This window comes from Desmodus rotundus, chromosome 4, assembly GCF_022682495.2.
Source record: "Desmodus rotundus isolate HL8 chromosome 4, HLdesRot8A.1, whole genome shotgun sequence".
NCBI classification, from domain to species: Eukaryota; Metazoa; Chordata; class Mammalia; order Chiroptera; family Phyllostomidae; genus Desmodus; species Desmodus rotundus.
This window is the reverse complement of record NC_071390.1, coordinates 118290362-118309259: the sequence shown is the minus strand read 5'-3', so window position 1 is coordinate 118309259 and position 18898 is coordinate 118290362. Positions and strand designations below refer to the sequence as shown.

The 18898-nt window shown below is 37.0% G+C and overlaps 1 pseudogene; it reads right to left on the bottom strand.

The window, feature by feature from the left end:
- Positions 1 to 17313: 17313 nt before the first annotated feature.
- LOC112321482 (DNA-directed RNA polymerase II subunit RPB3 pseudogene) lies at positions 17314 to 18142 on the bottom strand (annotated as a pseudogene).
- Between the last annotated feature and the right edge of the window lie 756 nt (positions 18143 to 18898).

The window sequence follows — 18898 nt, the reverse complement described above, 5'->3', positions numbered from 1 at the left end:
GAGCACAGTCAGAAACTGTACTGAGTGCAGGAGATATGGTGGTAAACAAGTCAGAGACAATCCCTGTCCTAACAGACCTTCCCACCTCATGAAGAAGACAGACATCAGACAAGGAATTAAGAATGAAATAAATTCCACCAAGGAGAAATGACAGTGTGAGTAGAAAAGTTATAATTGCATAATTGAAGTCAAAGCAGCATCCCAAAAGATGAGGAGTTGTGAAGTTATCTTGGCAGAGGGAGTTCAAGCCAGAAACAACAGATCTTAGAGGATGGTCCAGCCTGCCTACTTTGTTGAATTGCTCTTAAATGGTAGGTGGTGGTATAAATGACGGTGGACTCTGAAAGCAGACAGCGGTAGTGCTAAATCTAAGTATAAGTCAGCTACCATTACTGAGCCATGTCTTTAGGCAGATTAATTAACCTCTCTAAAAATTTCCTCAACTGTTAAATGAAGTTTATAACAGGGTTGTAGTGAAGATGAAAGGATCACATAACTAAATAGTCACAGAAAATAATGTTAATCCTTGCTTATACATAGTGATATATAAATTCCTAATTCAAAAATTGGGTTCTACCCTGGCTGGTGTGGTTTAGTTGCTTGAAGCATCATCCTCATGGACCAAAAGGTCACGGGTTTGATTCCAATCAGGGCACATACCCATGTTGCCGGTTTGAGCCCTGGTCAGGGCCTGTTAAGAAGGCAACAAATCAATGTTTCTCTCTCTCTCTCTCTTTCAACCTCCCTCCCCCCAAAAGCTAAAAGCAATGGGAAAAAATGTCCTCAGGTAAAGATTTAAAAAAATAAGAATTGGGTTCCAATACCAGGGCTCTCTATTCAGCACTGTATTGTAAGGTATTATGGATGGGATCCTGCAGAAAAGCTTTATAAACACATTATTGCTATTCAAGATTTGGCAGAAGAAAAATTAGATGGGAAACTGAAAATACCAGAATCTTTGTTTCATGGTAAACATGGTTTATTGGAAAAGAAAAAGCTGCCTGTGAATTTTTGATGTAGAAAAAGCTGCCTGTGAATATGAGTAAGTAAAGATGGATTTAAATGCAGGAGGTAGCAGGACAGGCAGCAGGACAGCAAATAAAATTAACTTGGATAAATGACTCAGAGGGTGTTGGCAAAAATTATCTTAATTGTTCTTCTGCACAGGTTATCACTGAGATAAATATTGAAATTAGATTTTAAAGTGATTGGATTATTTTATGAGCTTCAAAAGCACTTGCAGGTAACCAGCTCAAGCAATAATTTTTTAATCAAACCTCATGATGCAGGAAGTATACTGATCATTCAGAGGTCAGAATGACATTTCTGAGCTTGAGAGATTTCTTTCTGTCTCTAAAACTGGCTGAGTGGGCACTGCCAGAGGTAGAACTTCAGTAGAAGGATTTATTAGCCAATACAGTATATAGTTCTTATATCACTAATTAATCATTAGGGCCAAATAGAAGAGCCTGTCTGATACTAACTCAAGTTTTTTACCTTAGTTTTCAGAAGAATAAGATGTAGATTAATAGATAACATATAAGATGTAATGCCCAAAAATGTAAAAAATAGATAAATGGGTTCTCTTTTAGTCTTCTACTACTCATAAATTTATTCAAAAATATTTATTGGACACCTAATCGGGGCCATTCATTGTATTAGGCATTAGGATTTGTTATGGGTTGAATTGTGTCCCCCCAAAATTTGTATGTTGAACTCTTAACCTCCAGTGTCTCAAAATGTGAGTATTTGAAAATATGGTTGTTGTAGATGTAATGAGTTAAGATGAAATCACAGAATAGGGTGGGCCCCTAATCCAGTATAAATGGTGGCCTTATAAAAAGGAGAAGTATGGACACAGACACAAGGAGAAGACTGTGTGAACATGAAGAAAGAGATTGGGGTAATGGATCTATAAGCCAAGGAACACCAAAGTTCTAACAAACCACCAGAGGCTAGGGAGAGGCATGGCTCAGAGTCTTTCTCCAGCTCTGCTGGGGTGCAGACATTATTTTAAGTACTATGGGGATGCAGTTAAATGTAAAATTCCTTCAGATTTTTTATGCTAACTTTAAGGACACTAGTTAGAAAGAAATAGAACCTTGAAAATTGAGATAGGGGTTTTGGTCAGTACATGTGTCTATTTATCCACTTTCTGTAGATATCTGGAAGGACAGAAATGACATGATGTTAAATCTACATTAATTCATAGTTAGTAGAAAACAAGTTAGTTGTTGGTCATGGGATTGGAAAGAACAAGATTGGAAAATGGGTGACAAGGGAATCTAGGAGAGAGGATTATGAATAAACATTTCAGAATGGGCACAGAATGTGAATATTCCTGGCCCACATAAATTGTCTCCAGTGAAGTGAAGGCTCTCACCAAGCAAGTGCACAAAATTACCTGTTTTGTGAATATAAGTCAGCTTCTATCCTTGGCCACTAAATTGTTGTTGAATGGGCCCATTTACCAAGCAGCCACAGTGGCAGGGATGGAGGCTATACTTGGGCTCAATAACATAGACAACATAGAGTTCCCTTCACTAAGATTGATCTGGTCACAACTATGCTGAGTACCCAATATGCCCACAGCAGAGTGAATACTAAGCCCCAATATGACTGTTAGCAGAAGAGCTGGCCATCCACCAGGTGAAAGTTGATTACTTTGGATCCCTTTTGTCACGAGGCTGTTGTCATGGGAATATACTCATATCCCAGATATATATTTGCATTTGTGTCTGCAAAACTACCAAATAACTAAGCAAGAATTACAAAATGCATTACTCATCACCTTAGTGTACTTAAAAAATTGCTTTTGCTGAGGGACAAATTTTAAAGTAAAGGAACTACAGCATTGGGCTCCTCTCAATGTGTTCTCTGGTCTTATTAGATTTCCCAGAGAGCACCTGGTTGACAAAACGATGAACTAGCCACCAAAGACTCAGGAATGACACGAGGTAAGTGAAGATAACCTGTGAGTTTGTGGTACTATTCTATAGGATGCAGAATATGCTTTAAGCTAGTAGACAACAAATATTTCCATTGTCTCTGCATGAACCACATGGGTCTGGGAAACAAGGAGTGGATGTTGGAATAGCCTTTCCTGCTTTTATATCTAATAATACATCAAAAGCGACCTTGGTGTGTATGGAGAACTGATGTTTTCACCAGGGAACACAGTCATTATCCCTTTGAAATAGAAATCCAGACTGACCTTGGGCTAACTTGAGCTTCCCATTCTGATGAAATAATAGGCAAAGAAAGAGGTCAGTATATTGGTTTGAATAATTAATTCAATTACCAAAGAGAAATTTGATTGCTTCCAACTAGTGGAGGGAAACAGAATTTTGAAATCCAAGCAAGTCATTGCAGCTCCTGTTGTACAGCCATTCTTTTATATGTTACCGGTGGGAAATTGGGGCAACATAATCAAGACAGGACCACTGGGACTCAGGTTCTATAGGAGTCAAGATCTGGGTCATCCCATCAGGAAAAAAAAAAAAAAAGAAAAAGAAACTCACCAGCTGATGCTGGCAGAGAATAAAGGGAACATGAAACTGGTGATCAAAGAATGAAGGTACAATTTTCAACAAGCCTTGTAATGTAAGTCTTGGCACTGGAAGTGAGCACTATGATCAGGTATGTTTTATATCAATCATTGTTTTTCTCCTTTCCATTCACTCTTGATACTCGATACTTTATGTGAAGGGCACTGATTCTGAGTACTATTACATTTAAAGTTCCTGGTGAGATTCTAGCTGCACCAACATCTCCTCAAGGTGATATGTAGTTAATAAGATTTTGTGTTTCCTCTGTGTTTGGGGAATTTTCCTCTGTGTTTCAGATTTGTCTTTCTCAACAAAGAACAGGGGTGTACACTACATGGAAAAAAGGAATGGCATGTGCCAGTTATTCTGCACTTACTTTTACCCTTCTGGATCCATTCTTTACCCTGACCTATGTATATAGATCTGTGCCCCAGAACTATATTACTTGGTATCTCTTGCCCTCTGGCATCTCATTTGTTTCAGCCAATAGGAGGCACCACCAGGAGAAAAAAAGTAAGGGGTATCACGTCTGATTTCTTCCTCAGTTTCCCCATCCCAATTCATGATTTTGACAGGCTGTGTTCCTCTGTGTGTGTCCACTACCTTTGAGTAGCCCATCTCCCACAGCTACAGCTATCACTGGGTTCTGATTCTATTACCTTCTACCCTTATCCCAACAGGTGTTGGAGCAGTAATGGCTATCCATCATTTTGGGTCCTTGAATGCTTCACCATCCCTTTTGGTGTCTCTTAATTCTGCTTACATCTCTGTAACTAGTCCCTTCTTTTAACTCATATTTGTGAACTCTTTGAGTGTGTCTTCTGTTTTCTGCTAGCATCCTAATGGACTAAATTCATGGTTGATGAATGTCTTCTATGATTCCCTAGTTCAAATTAAAACTTACTTGTCTAGAAATAGAAATTACCTTTTTTTAAAATCAATATTCCACAAGACACTACTGTGAAATATGTTTGTTTGACTAGCAGTGTTGATTACAGAGTAAAGGGTTCTGAAGGAGAAGACATCTTCCCTGAGAAGAGATACTTTGAGGATAATGATAGTATCAATTTTATGTTCTATAACCAAACTACTAAATATTTGGAAAGTAGCTATATTCATTACAACTAATTACATCAAAAAAAATCTATCTACAATATGCTAAAGTCAGATGAATTGGTGAAAATATAATAGTTACAAAGGTGACAAAATTCAGTATATTGAAATGAATAACAGGGAAGCTTCTCATGTACACCTTTACAAATCTATTAGACTTTTTAGGCCAGGATAACACTATTAGTTATGAGGCCAATATATATATATATTTTTTATTACTATGTGGTTTTAGAACAAAGATAATGATCTATTTTCTGAAGACTGAAATATTCTATTAAGTGTTGTTCTTTAAGAACATAAACAACTTATTGAAAATACTAACTGCAATCCTGTCTACTTTTTTCTGTTTTGGAGAAGAAAATGTGAAAAAAGAAACCTTCAGAATATTATATAGGATCAGTGACCACCACATATCAACTCTTATTAGCCATTGCTTTTGCCACCTACCCAATTCTTTTATTGAGAAATAGAGTTTTATGATTCACATTTAACCTCCCAGTTTTGCTCTTTGGGGGCTAAATGCAATATTGTTGAAACATACTCTTTGAATGTAATAAGAAAATGATCGATTTTAATGCTACCCCAGGAGAAAAGCAGGAGTAATACAATTCAGAAAGCCTACTATTTCTTCCAATATTCCAAAGTCACTGTACCAAACTTGTCAGTTTTAGCCAACTTGTGTTTTTATGTCTGAGCAAAGATGTGCTTCAAAGAAAATTCCCTTGGAAACCTGTGATAAAAGATTACTCAAAGCAAACTGAATCCATCATCAAATAACTTGTATTTTCTTTTTTAAAAAATAGGAAAAGAAAATAGAGCTCTTACTTGCGATATATTTTAAAAGTATTTTAAATAGGTTTACTACATTTTTCCTGTGGGAAAATATCAGACTTAGATTTGCACTAAGAGGACATTTTTTTCTGTAAATAATAGGTATATATTCACATAATAATTAAATTAAAATGAAATAACATGAGAGCATTAAAATCAGTTTTTATCAAAGGGTCTTTTTTAGAAAACAATTTTCCAGGAATCCTAAACTCACAGCTATTACATTTCAGCATTTTGACATCCAGGAATGACTTGTGATGCAAATTTTAGTTTCTGTTGTGGGCCATAGACCTTACCCCTAAATCCACCCCGCACTCCTCAATATCACCCATTCCTACCTCTACCTGGTTCAAATTGATCCAAATGAACAGCACATGCAGATACGTGTCATGTGCCAGTATCCAAATTAACATGTGAGAGATACTATAGAATCTAAAAATAAACTCACACATATGTAGTCATTCAATTAAAAAGTTTTATCATCAAAAATACAACAAGAGAATGAAAAGCTACAGACTGGGAAAAGAGATTCCCACTATTCAGCAAAGGAGTGGAACTCAGAATCCTACAAGTCAATAAAAGACTGGCAATATAACTTTTTTAATGATCAAAACTTGAAAAGGAACATCACCAAAAATAATATGCATATGGATAATAAGCATGTGAAAAAATATTTAGTATCATTAGTCACCAGAGACTTGCAAATTGAAATCACAATGAAACATTACAACCCTCACAGGAATGGCTAAAATTATGCACAGATAGATAGATAGATAGAGATATAGATGCATAGTTCATAATGCCAATGCTGAATGATATCAAATGATGGTGAGAACATGGAGCAATTAAAACTATCACACACTCTGATGGGATTTTGAACTGGTACATACATTTTGTAAAAGGGTTTGACAGTATCTATCATAACACACACATGCACACACATGTACTATACCTGCAAATTTAAATGTATCTCAAGAAGAAATAAATGCTTTCAACTATGAAAAAACATATACAAGACTATTATGAACATTTGTGTCAGTGTCATTTATAAAAATCAAAAGCTGGAAACAATCCAAATGCCCAACAAACATAGAATGAACAAATAAAAATTGTCAACAGCAATGGGGAAAAATTAACTACTGCTACAGACAAAAACATACCTATATCTCATACACGTGAAGACTGAACTAAAGAAATTAGAAACAAGCATATGTACTATATTTAATAAACATGAAGTTCAAAGTAGGCAAACTAATATATAATAATAGAGATTAAAATAGTAGTTATCCTTGATCATATACTAAGACAAAACATGGGGAGCATATGGGTGTTGGAAATACCTAATTTGATATGAGTGGTGATATACCTGGGCATATACATGTATAGAAATGCAAATATTTACAGCTTTATGATACAGCAAATTTGATAAGCAGATGATAGAGCAGGATTGACATTTATTGAGTTCTGACTGTGCATGTATGCATGTTATTTCATTTAATTCTTACAGCCATTTTTGAAAGGTATATTATTTTCCATTAGAGATGATAAATTGAATGTTTAAAAAGGTTAAGTAATATAGCTAAGGCACACAACAAGAAAGTAGTAGGAGTTTGCACTCAAATCCAGATCTCTCGGATTCCAAGATCCACAGCCTTTAAAACAAAATAAAACTGCCCTGGCTGGTGTGGCTCAGTGGATTGAGTTCCGGCCTGCAAACCAAAAGGTTGCCAATTCAATTCCCAGTCAGGGCACATGCCTGGGTTGCAGGCCAGGTTCCCAGCTGGGGGCCTGCGAGAGGCAACCTCCAATGGATGTATCTCTCACATAGTGATGTTTCTCTCCCTCTCTTTCTCCCCTACATCCCCTCTTTCTAAAAATAAATGAATAAAATCTTAAAAAAACAAAATCAGAAAACTATTTCACCTTATCTTAAAGGTGAAACTATTTCACCACATCTTCTTAAAATCTATCATAATGACTGCTTTATGAATAACCTAATCTTCATAGTTCCAAGTATATTTGAGAGGCTCTTAGGGACTCTGACGTGGTAATTTGTAAACTTACTGATGCATGATTTGAATTTCCAGTCACTTAATTAGAGATTGAGTATGATTCAACGTATGATTCAACATACGATTCTTAATGCTACGATGCCAATCTCCACTCATCATTTCAAATGTAATAGCTCTTACAAAATAGTCAGTCATTAAATAAATATTCATTATAAGTCTTCTATTTTCCAGGCACTGTTCTAGGCCCTAAATAATTGAAGCTACATGTATAATAAGCTCACAATAATAGTAATTAAGAATTTGTTGAAGTAGTCCTAGTAAATACTCAGTATATATATTTTTCTGTCTTTGTCTTCTACTATAAAATTTCAGATGTGGTCAGAAAGAAAAAACAAAGGCCCAATAATGGTTTTTAAGAGACGTTAAAATGTCAGCCATCGCCAGTGGCACGCATGCTGGGTCCAACATGGCCCAAGTCTTCAGGGATGTTCTACTTTCTTTTTCCTCAGTTTTCCAACTGTAGGGACTTCTCTTTACTATGCTTTCCTTCAAATCAAAACTTTTGTCCTTATGTTAATAACTCAAAACTCATTTTGAAGACCTTGCAACTTTCCATTTTTATATGAAATAGCTACTAAAATTATCACAGCTTATCAATTAGTGCTTTCATTTAACTTGAAAAATTATATTGACAGTACATTTCTCAGCACTGCAATTCAAAATTGCACATGAGTAGACTGAAGGTGAACTAAGGGTAAAGTTGGACAAGCTGTAGTGAGAATTCAAAACTGAGCTCTTTTTGTAAAAAACAGTGTTATTTTAGAATGTCTTAAATTCATATCCCCATTTTTGTATGTCTAAAATAATACTCTATTTATGAAAATTTATCCAAATGTCTCAGATATAAAGTTGAAATACAAGAAGAAAGACACATAGTTTTAAGTTTTTATGTTATAAATAAGTTTTCATTTCTTTATGTTATAAAAGTGTAAAATTTTTAGATTTTATCTATAGAAATACATAAGAAGATGTTCTAAAAAAATAACCCCCCCTCAAAAAAACCCTCATAGAGAAAGACAATAGTATGGTGATTACTAGAGAGAAAGGGGGTGGGGAAGGAGAAGAGGGTACGGGGGCAGAAATGGTGACAGAAGAAGACTTAACTCTGGGTGATGAACACACAACACAATATACAAATGATGCATTATAGAACTATACACCTGAAACCTATGTAATTTTATTAACCAGTATCACCCCAATAAATTCTATAAAAATATTAAGAATAAATATAGGTAATTTATTCTGATATCATCTCAGCTGCATCTGGACTCCATTCCCAGGATTAGGAACTGACATGCTCTTAACATTATTGAAATATGTAATAGTATGGCAAACACTTGTAACACCAATAACAGACATCAGAACAAATGTTTTAAGAGGTCTGATGATTCAAGCCATCAAAGGTTTGATGACTTGAGTAGTCATCATAGGAAATATTAGTAATAAATTAGAATTTGCAATACTTATTTTACAGTTTGATATTATTTTCCTCATGTATTACCTATGGACTGTGTACCATGATATAATAGGTGCATGCTACTGTATAATAAGTGGACAAACCCCGTGCTCTTTTTCTATACTTTTTACCCAAACCAGAATTAGGTTTAGGCCTAAAACTTCCTTCTTGGTTCTCATTTCTAACAAAATTTCTAACAAAACGACCTCATGGTTTAGCTGAGACAGGATATTACACATTTAATTCCTGACCATGCTTCATGCAATCCATCCAAATAAGGATATTTTCCAGTCTCTGTTACTGCATGGCATTATAGTAAAAGCATGATTTGTGGAGTCAGAATATCCAGTTCAAGTCCCGCATCATCCTGTTCCTGTTCTGTTACCATGGTCAATTTATTGCACTACTCCAAATATTTTTTCTTCATCCAAAAATGAGAATAATATTTCCTTCACATATAAATGAAGCAGGATTACAAATTGAACTCATAAAACTCAGATTCATAGAGAAAATACAACTTATTTTTGCCTAGAAACCAATAAGCTAGATTTCTCATAAACTTGTACCTATTATAATATGGAAAGGAGATAATTGTTTAAAACTTCCTTTGGATTAAACTCAGACTCTTAGGAAAAAGAGCTTGGTCTTTCAGATGCTTCATTCTTCCCTCCGCCTTCTCAGGTCCTTCTCATGGTATCTTCTGGGTGTATGGAGATAGAGATCTGGTGTGAGTAGCCTCATGTTTGGGGATTGATTCAGGATCACTAGGCTTCCCTGGTCTCTAGGATCATGGTCCTTGTCCACCTGGAGACAGCCAGTACTGCTAATGCTCACGGTCTGACTTCAAGCTGGCAAAAAGTTTGCTGGTGTGCTCTGGCTAATTAAGCCACATCTTAGACCCTTCCAGTATTTTCAATCCCTTTGAACTCTCACTATGGCTCATGGATATGGCTCCCGCATGAGAAGAAATTACAAGTGTGATGATTTGTGCTGTTATGATACTCTCTCTAGAAACTTACCTGTGAGCACCTGGCTACATATTGCTTCATGCGAATTTGAGAGCCCAGGGTGGCACAGCTGGCTATGCAGCAAGTTAGTAGAGTCTGGTCTGCAAGGAGTGCTCTTTCCAGAGATCCCAATGACGGCCATTGGCAAAAGCCCCACCCCACTCTTATTTGGTGCTATTTTACTTACTAAAACACCTCTGCCTTCCCCTTTCTCTTTCTTCTTCCAACACCCACCGAATCAGCATGCAAGGTTTTCTTTTCCTTTCTCCTTATCAAATCTTCCTTCCTGTAGAAAAACGAGTCTTATAGTTTGACTACTTCAGGAGAAAGAGCATCTCTACATTATAGAAGAAACTCATTGATAAGGACTCAATGATTTAAGTCCTTATTTCTTGAGATGCTCACTGGATAATAAATGATTTTGGAATTTTTTGTTTTCAAAACACACTAACTTTGCTGCACAAGTCTTTTTTTTTTTCCACATTAGAGGTTAAAACTTGCCTCTCCATTTTTCATTCCATGACAAGTCTCACTCTCAGTCACTCCAGGCATCTGAAACCCAGGCATAGTCAGAGCTAAGGTCATGTGCTTAAAAAGACAAAAGAGTGAACATTCAAAGTTTCCCAGATACCACCTTATTTGCATATTCTATACATTTATCACTAAAGTTCTACTAGTTAAAATGGATTTCTGCATTTTCATGTACCAAACCCTCTTCAGGATCTTCCTCACAAATCAGCCCTTTCATGGCCCCTGTGAGTAAACGTGGTCTCTATTACTGTCAGTATTTCTTCACATTTTTTTCTGTTTTGCCTTTATGGTGTTTTTCACTGTCTCTCTTAAATTATTGTTATAGTTACATTTGCATTTTTCTTCCTTGCTAGGTCCTAAGCTCCTTGGAGAGGTGGGCTATATATTAAATAGAGTCTGACATAATAGGAAGATATCAGACAAGTCACTTAAATTCTCCACACTCAAGGTTCTTATATCTGTATAATCATCATCGTGATGATATACATCTACCTTGCAGCCTTGTGTGTTTATTGTAAAAAATACCCATAGTATATGGGAAAATATCTCTGCATAGTGTCAATTAGCAGTTTGTGCTCAATAAGCAATAATAAAATTGATAATTACAATGTGGCATACTTTTTAGAATAGTCCAGTCCATAGAGAAAATACTTATTTCTGTTTTACTAAATATCCAGGAATGATTCTAAATTTTAAAACAAAACTTCTAGTATTAAGAATACAATATAAGGAACTATGATGAGTGATGAAATTAATATTATTTATATTAAAAAAGTTTTAATATATCCAAAAGATAGCACTAAAAATAATATACACATTTACATAAGACCTCATAAGGTATGCAGTTTACTCCTTGTTTCCAAAGTTCAAATTATTATTGCAAGAGTAGTGACAAAAATAAAACCTTATACTTTATACTACTTTCCACAGGGCTTTTCCATACAAATATATTGCTTTTTTTTTTTTTTTGCAATATTGTTACGACACATAGGTTAGATTGGAGAATCTAAAATTCAAAGGTTGGGCACTTGCCCATGGTCAATTACTTTCTAGTCAATAATTGACTTTGGGTTAAGAGTAAACTCCTCCCAATTTCTTGCTTCAATTCTTCCTTCATCAGTAAGGAACAACAAACTTGCAAAGCTAATACTTTGGTATTGAGAGAGCCATTCTGTTTTAATTAAACTATATGAAAGCAAGGTTTTCTACTTGTGTCACTTATTAGTAATGATAACAGCAACACTATTTATTATGCTGAACTTGCCATAAATAAATTTCCTGCTGTTCTGGGAATCTGGACATATGTCTGTACCATCAATAACTGCTGATCCACCATTCCATTTGTTACTCTCACAAAAGAGATTAAGTTCCTGTCATCTGAGAACAGATTTTGGCATCAGCAATGCCTAGATTTTAATCAGTAAGACCCATTCACTCTTTACTGCCTCAGGCCAGTAGTCTACTTCTCTTTCCTGACCAAAGATGTACCTCTGCTACTTACATACAAGGCTAATAGTTGCACCCTGCTCCAAAAAGAACCATCAAAGTACCATTCAGAGGTGGTCAAATGCCATGCTGGAATAGGGAAAGGGCATTTTCTCTTTTTCTTTCTCTTTTTTCTCTTTCGCTTCCTCCCTCCTGTTCCTGTCTTCCTTTTTCCCTTTTTACCTCCCTTCCTCCCTCCCTCCCTTCTTTCCTTCCTTCCTTTCTTCTGTCTTTTCACAAAAATTGCATCATTGTTAGCAAAGGCCAGCCACTATACCAGGATCAGAACAACCATAGGACTTCAAAATGAGATTTTCCAATTATTTTGCATTCATATTTTTTTATTTACAAAGATTTTCTTTTCCTTTCTTTCCCTTCCTCCCTCCTTTCCTCTCTTTCTTTTTTCCTTCCTTCTTGCTCTCCTGTCTGACTGCAAACTGTGTGGAAAACATAAAGATTTGAAAAAACAATACCTTAAATCTATAATGCAATAAAACTAGGTATAATTGTGCCTACTTAGACTTAAAGACTGCCTTCTAGACCAATTTTTATGTGCAAACACACCAGCTTTTTCTACCCATCAAAAGCAAATTCTGTCCCTTTATGTACCTACCATTTGGGAGCAATGTCTCACACAAAAGAAAAAAGGGTGTTTAATATATTCTACTTATATTGCAAAATCCCAGCTGCTGTGAAGGTTGACATAGTGAAGCCGTTTTAAAATGGAGCCAAAGCAACATTATCTTACAAACGATTGTTTGTAAAGCCAGCAGGAAAACAGACATGCTGACCACAAGACTCTCTCTGAAGACAGAATCAATAACCAATCATCTATTGCTAAAGTAATTCAGCTTGTTAGGACCAGTAGAAATTTCTTCTCTTTATGTATTTATTCCCTTCCTTTTCTCATAAAACCCCTCGCCCTCGCTCTGTAATAGGGACACTATTTGGGTTTCTGCCTCAATCTATGCTTCCCAAATTGCAACCCTTTAATCTCAAATAAACTCCTATTGCCTCTCATTTCAGCTATTTAATTTTAGGTTAACACTTCTTGACATAAAGTTTCAAGAAGAAAACTATCTTACTCTAAAATGCAGTAGTAACCACTGCAGCTCAACTAAACAGAGGTCTATGCATACATTAGAAAGGTGATCAAAATAAGCAGATTACTTTTTGATCCTCTTTTCCCTGATCATCTAAAATAGATATTGAGTAGATGTGCTCTAGGTCAGAGCAGCTTCATAAAGGACACTGCTTGTCTGGCTTCCTCAGAGAAAACTGACTTATGTTGTAAAATGAGAGTAATTGGCCATAGCTCAAATACATACCTAATTCACTAAAGGAAACTCAATTTTGAGAAAAATTAATCTATAATTATCCAGAATAGATTCACATGACATTCTACTGCTACAGATTCTTCAATAAAATTTTGAAATCTCTCTGATAATATTTACTAGCATCAGAATCAGTCCACTTAATAAATATTTATTCACCATCATGTGTGCCAGGCACTATACTGATCCCTTATCACACCTATTACATATATACACATGCATGAATACATACACATTCATGAATACACACACATACCAACACATAAACAAAAGTCTGCCGAGAATCTAGCTTTAGAATACTCTGTATAAGTTCTCCATGTGCACTATAATGCTATATAACAAAATAACAGAAAACTCAGTGGCTTAAAGCAATAACTACTTACTATTACTCATGAGTCTTTGGGTCAATTGGGTGATTTTGAGATCTTGACTATATTCACTCATGCATCCACAGTTAATTGTGGGTCAACTAGTTGGTCCTCAGTTCACTCATGTCTAGGGTCAGCTGTTTGAAGACTAGTCTGGCATATGAGAAATGATGAGTGGTATGACTCCATTCTATATACCTCATCCTTAGAAAGACAGATGGTGGATTTGATATCAGGTAAGCAAGCCTCAATATATAAGTGCTCTTCACACCTTTGTAAGTCCAACTGTTTACAAAGAAGACCACAATGATTGCTCCACTCCCTTTATATGTATCTTTTTTGCAATGTGTCATTTACTACTTCTTGAATCTAAGATAGCCTCGTAACTTGCTTTGAGAGATAAAATGTGTCAAACTGACATTATTCAACTTCTGAGTCCAAGCTTCAAGAGGTCTTCCAGTTTCTATTTTCATCTTCTTAGAAAGTCATGTTACCATGCAAGGAAATTATCTGTACAGCCTGCTGGAGAATGATAATGCCATGTGGAGCTGAAACCAATCATACAAGCTGAGAACTCCTAGGCAAAACTGCCCCTAAATCAAGTTACTAGGTGAATGCATTTGCACACCCTTCCCAGAAGACCAGCAGAAAATTATACAGCTAAGTCAAGCCAAAATTGCTGACCCACAAAACTAAAATAAAATGATGTTTTAAGACACTGTGTTTTGGGGTAGTTACTTATGTAGAAATATTTGCCAAGGATACCTCAGACAAGGGTTTGATCTCCAAAATATATAAAGAACTCACATGACTCCACTCCAGGAAGACAAAAAACTCAACTAAGAAAGTGGGCAAAGGACTTGAACAGACATTTCTCGAAGGAGGACATATTGAGGGCCCAGAGACATATGAAATGATGCTCAGCATCACTAGCCATCACAAAGTTGCAAATTAAAACTGCAATGAGATACACTACTTCACACCAGTGAGAATGGCCATCATAAACAAATCAACAAACAACCAGTGTTGGAGAGGATGTGGAGAAAAGGGAATCCTAGTACACTGTTGGTGGGAATGCAGACTGGTACAGCCAATGTGGAAAACAGTATGGAATTTCCTCAGAAAACTAAAAATGGAACTGCCTTTTAACCTAGCAATTCCACTGCTGGGATTATACCCTAAGAATTCTGAAACACCAATCCAAAAGAACCTATGCACCCCAATGTTCACAGCAACACAATTTACAGTAGCTAAGGGCTGGAAGCAACCTAAGTGCCTATCAGTAAAAGAATGGATCAAAAAACTATGGTACATTTACATGATGGAATACTATGCAGCAGAAAGAAAGAAGGAGCTCCTACTCTTTGCAACAGCATGGATGGAACTGGAGAGCATTGTGCTAAGTGAAATAAGCAGGCAGTGAAAGACAAATACCATAGGATCTAACCTATAAGTGGAACCTAATCAACAAAGCAAACAAGCAAGCAAAATTTAACCAAAGACATTGAAATTAACAACAAACTGACAGTAACCAGGGGGCAGGTGGGAGGGGATAATGAGGGGAAAACGGGGAAGGGTTTTCAGGAACATCTATAAAGGACACATGGACAAAACTAAAGTGGGGTAGGGATCAAGGGTGGGAAGTGGGGATGACTGGTGTTAGGGGGAGTCATAGGGGAAAAATGGAGACAACTGTCCTTGAACAACAATAAAAAAATAAAGAAAAAAAAAGTAGGGACTCTAGGTATTAGCACAAATAATCCATATCACCCAGCAACCTATGAACAGTTAGTTTATATTATTTATTTATTACAAACACAACTAAACTTGACATATAATCTGAATCAGAAGTTATCAATTTTTGTCTCCTTTTACCTTACAGATTTGTAATATGTTATTAGCTCACAAATTCAGAATGCTTTGAAGGTGCCCTCGAATTACAAATCAAAGATAAAGAGACATCAACTACTAATAAAAAATTAGAACATTTTTATTACTGTACTAGTTTATTGTATTCAATTTTGATTTAGTTAATTCTGATGCAAAAAGAAAGAAAAGAAATATATAACTGAGACATTCTACTTGCATCATATTTGGAAATAATAGTCTATTGGTCAAATCAAATCACATATGTACTTCCAGAGTCAGGAAGTAAAGAAGAATGTCCTATCTACTATGGAAAGAGTAAAAAATTAAGACCATCAATGCTGTAGGTCTACACTGTACACATTTAGATATAAGGAAACTAATGATGAAGGCTTAAATGATTCATACAACTTCACCCGTTCAGTAACAAAAATGCTAATCCTAGCTCATTCAACTATACAGCTTATCCTCTTTCTCCTCTACTGCTGAAGCAGATGTGGAATAGAAGCTTTTTGAGGCTGAGGACCCTGACTTCTGTAAGACCTTTGCTTTAACTTGATTTTGCATTTTCCTCTTTTTCATAGCTGAGACTAAATATTCACCTGAAGGCTTAAATCACAAGACTAAATATGAACTAAAACAGGTAATCTCTAAGGACCTTCACAGCACCAGCATTTTTGACTAAGCATCAGATTGCCTGTCATTAATGGGAAAAATGTTATGTTTCTATTGAATAGGCTCTGACCTTATTCCAAATGTCTGATTTCTCACATCATGTGCTTCAATTCTTCTCAACTGAGTTCTGTTCTGAAATTCCACTTCTGGTAATTGGCCTATTTCTTCATTTTTCTCTTTGCTTTCGTCAGTCCCAGTAAGAGGCTAGACATATTTTCCTGGTTCAAATAACTATAGCCAAAGCTTTATGCCATTTTCAAATGTTTTTAGAGTTGCCCACCTAGACTTCCAAGAATTACTGAAACCTGCTGTCCATCATCACATTCTTCACACTGGATAGGATGCCCTGATATTTAAGTTTTAAACTCCATTGCTATTTGTTTCCTTGCATTTATGAGGGGGTTTTTTTGAAGTCATACAGGGTTTATTGGGGGAGCAGCCAGGGTATAACACTGTTCTCAAGGGGGTCTCAAATTAGGTAGGAACACTCGGGAATTTGAGTGACGTGTCAGCAGGCTGGCGCTGTGCAGGGACTGGGTTTGTAGGCAGCCTGAAGGAGAGTTCTTGCACTCAACCCTAACACCAGAAACCTATGATCCAACTGTGAAAATGCCAACTTTGGGACAGAAAAAAAAAAAAAAAAAAACCCTGAAATGACCAAAAGAGGAGGGTCTAGCTCAGGGGTTTTCAACAGGGAAGCAGTGCGACCCCTACAGGCAGGTTAGGAAATGGGAGAGGGAGGTCTGGGTTCTGAGGAGACGACTGGCAATTAGCAGGCATCAGCAGGGATGCTAAATGTCCAGTAAAAGACTGTCCTACCTCAAATACCAGCATAACCCTTGTAATCTATCTGTGACCAAGAAAGTCTGGGTTGGACCTACCCTTCCCCACTGCTACCTCTCTACCTGGTACTGATGGTTTGCCAAGAAGTGTAAGTAACAGCTGTCCAGACCCCAGAAACTAGACGACTCAGGACAGACCTGAAACACAGCTCGAATCCCTCCACTCCAAAGCAGGTGAGCTGCAGCTAGTTTATGATTCGGATGTCGCTCTGGATCTCATGGCTTAATTGGGTCCGTAAATCAGTCAGCTCCTTCTTCAATTCAGAGAGGGCTGAAAGGACAATGGTTTCAGGGTGCTGAGAGTCACAACATTCCACGTTGTAGTAAAACCTCTCCAGATTGCCATTGGGTCATAGGGAACCTGTGACTCATCCTCATTCAGCTCTGAGTGTTCACTCTTTGGCCATTCCTCTGGTTTGGGGTATACCATGTGCCTCAGGACATTGCCGGGATCATATTCAAAGCCACCCATGCAGTCGGGTTCCACTTTGCGTGTTCCTTGCCAAAGCCCTTTTTGGCATAGGTGCGAAGTCTCAGCTCCTGGCCCTTCCACAGCCTGACGATGATGATGTATGTGATCCTGCTCCACGTAGTCATTGGGGTCATTATGTCCATTCTGGGATGTCACTAGGATGACCTGGGGGCTGTTGGAGATGAGGTCTCGAGACGTGACATGATGAGTCTGGTCTTCGTTTCACCGCACGTCAAGAGTGAACTGCACCGAGCCCTCAGGGCAGAACTCTTCACGCATGCAGTCCCTGAGTACTGCAGCTTGTCCACAGTCATTGCTAGAGAGGGAGATTAATCCAAGCCTAGGAGCCATGAGCTCATCATGAAGGACTGAGGAATTGGCATCAATTTGAATCCAGTCGATGGCTATTATGGGCACCTCAGCAATGAAGACCCTTCAGATAGAACTGGCCACCACTAGGTCAGTATTCTCAATGATGAACTTGACCTTCTCTCATCAGTAAGTTCCGTGATCGGGAAGGTGGGCTGGTTGGCGCAGGGCATGGCACTCTGCCCCCTGGCCAGCCGCCTTGCATTTCTATCCCACTAAATCCTAAGACAAACTAATCTTTATGTTTCCCCGCAGGACTTTATTTAGCCATCGTCTCACTGATGTGTGTTGAATAAAAGGCAAAAGTAAATGCTTAAGTAAATACAAGTTATTATTTGAAGAAACAGCTTCATATAGTTGTATATTATAACTCCTGCCATTATCTCTTCTCTGACACTATTTTTACACTGATAGGTCAGCAAGGAAATTAACCAGCGGTGACTTCAGTGACACAGAAACAGCTTCCATTACCTCTGGATGTGTCAATAGCTATCTATGGACTGTCTGAAGTTACTGGGTACCATGGTGATCTGTATTTCTAGGAAGGATAAGTGGAGAAATGGATATCTGATTCAGTAGTGTCAGGAAAATGAAATTGGGTAAAAGGCAGTAAATACTACATTGTAGATAGCCCACTGATTCCTCTCTGAGTCACTTTCATAAGAAAGTACAGTTTTGGGTTTTTTTTTTTTTTGGCCTTTGGTGCACATAAAACTGGCAAGAAAATAACAGAAAGACAGCTGTCTGGAGTCCTTACTAAAATGAAATCAGTGTAGTTTTTGCTTCTCTCTTATCCTTTCTAGTGCTCTTTATAGTCCGTTTGCAGCAAAATTATATGTATATATATATATATAATTACACACATACATATATATATATGTATACACACACACACACACACACACACACACACACACACACACACATAT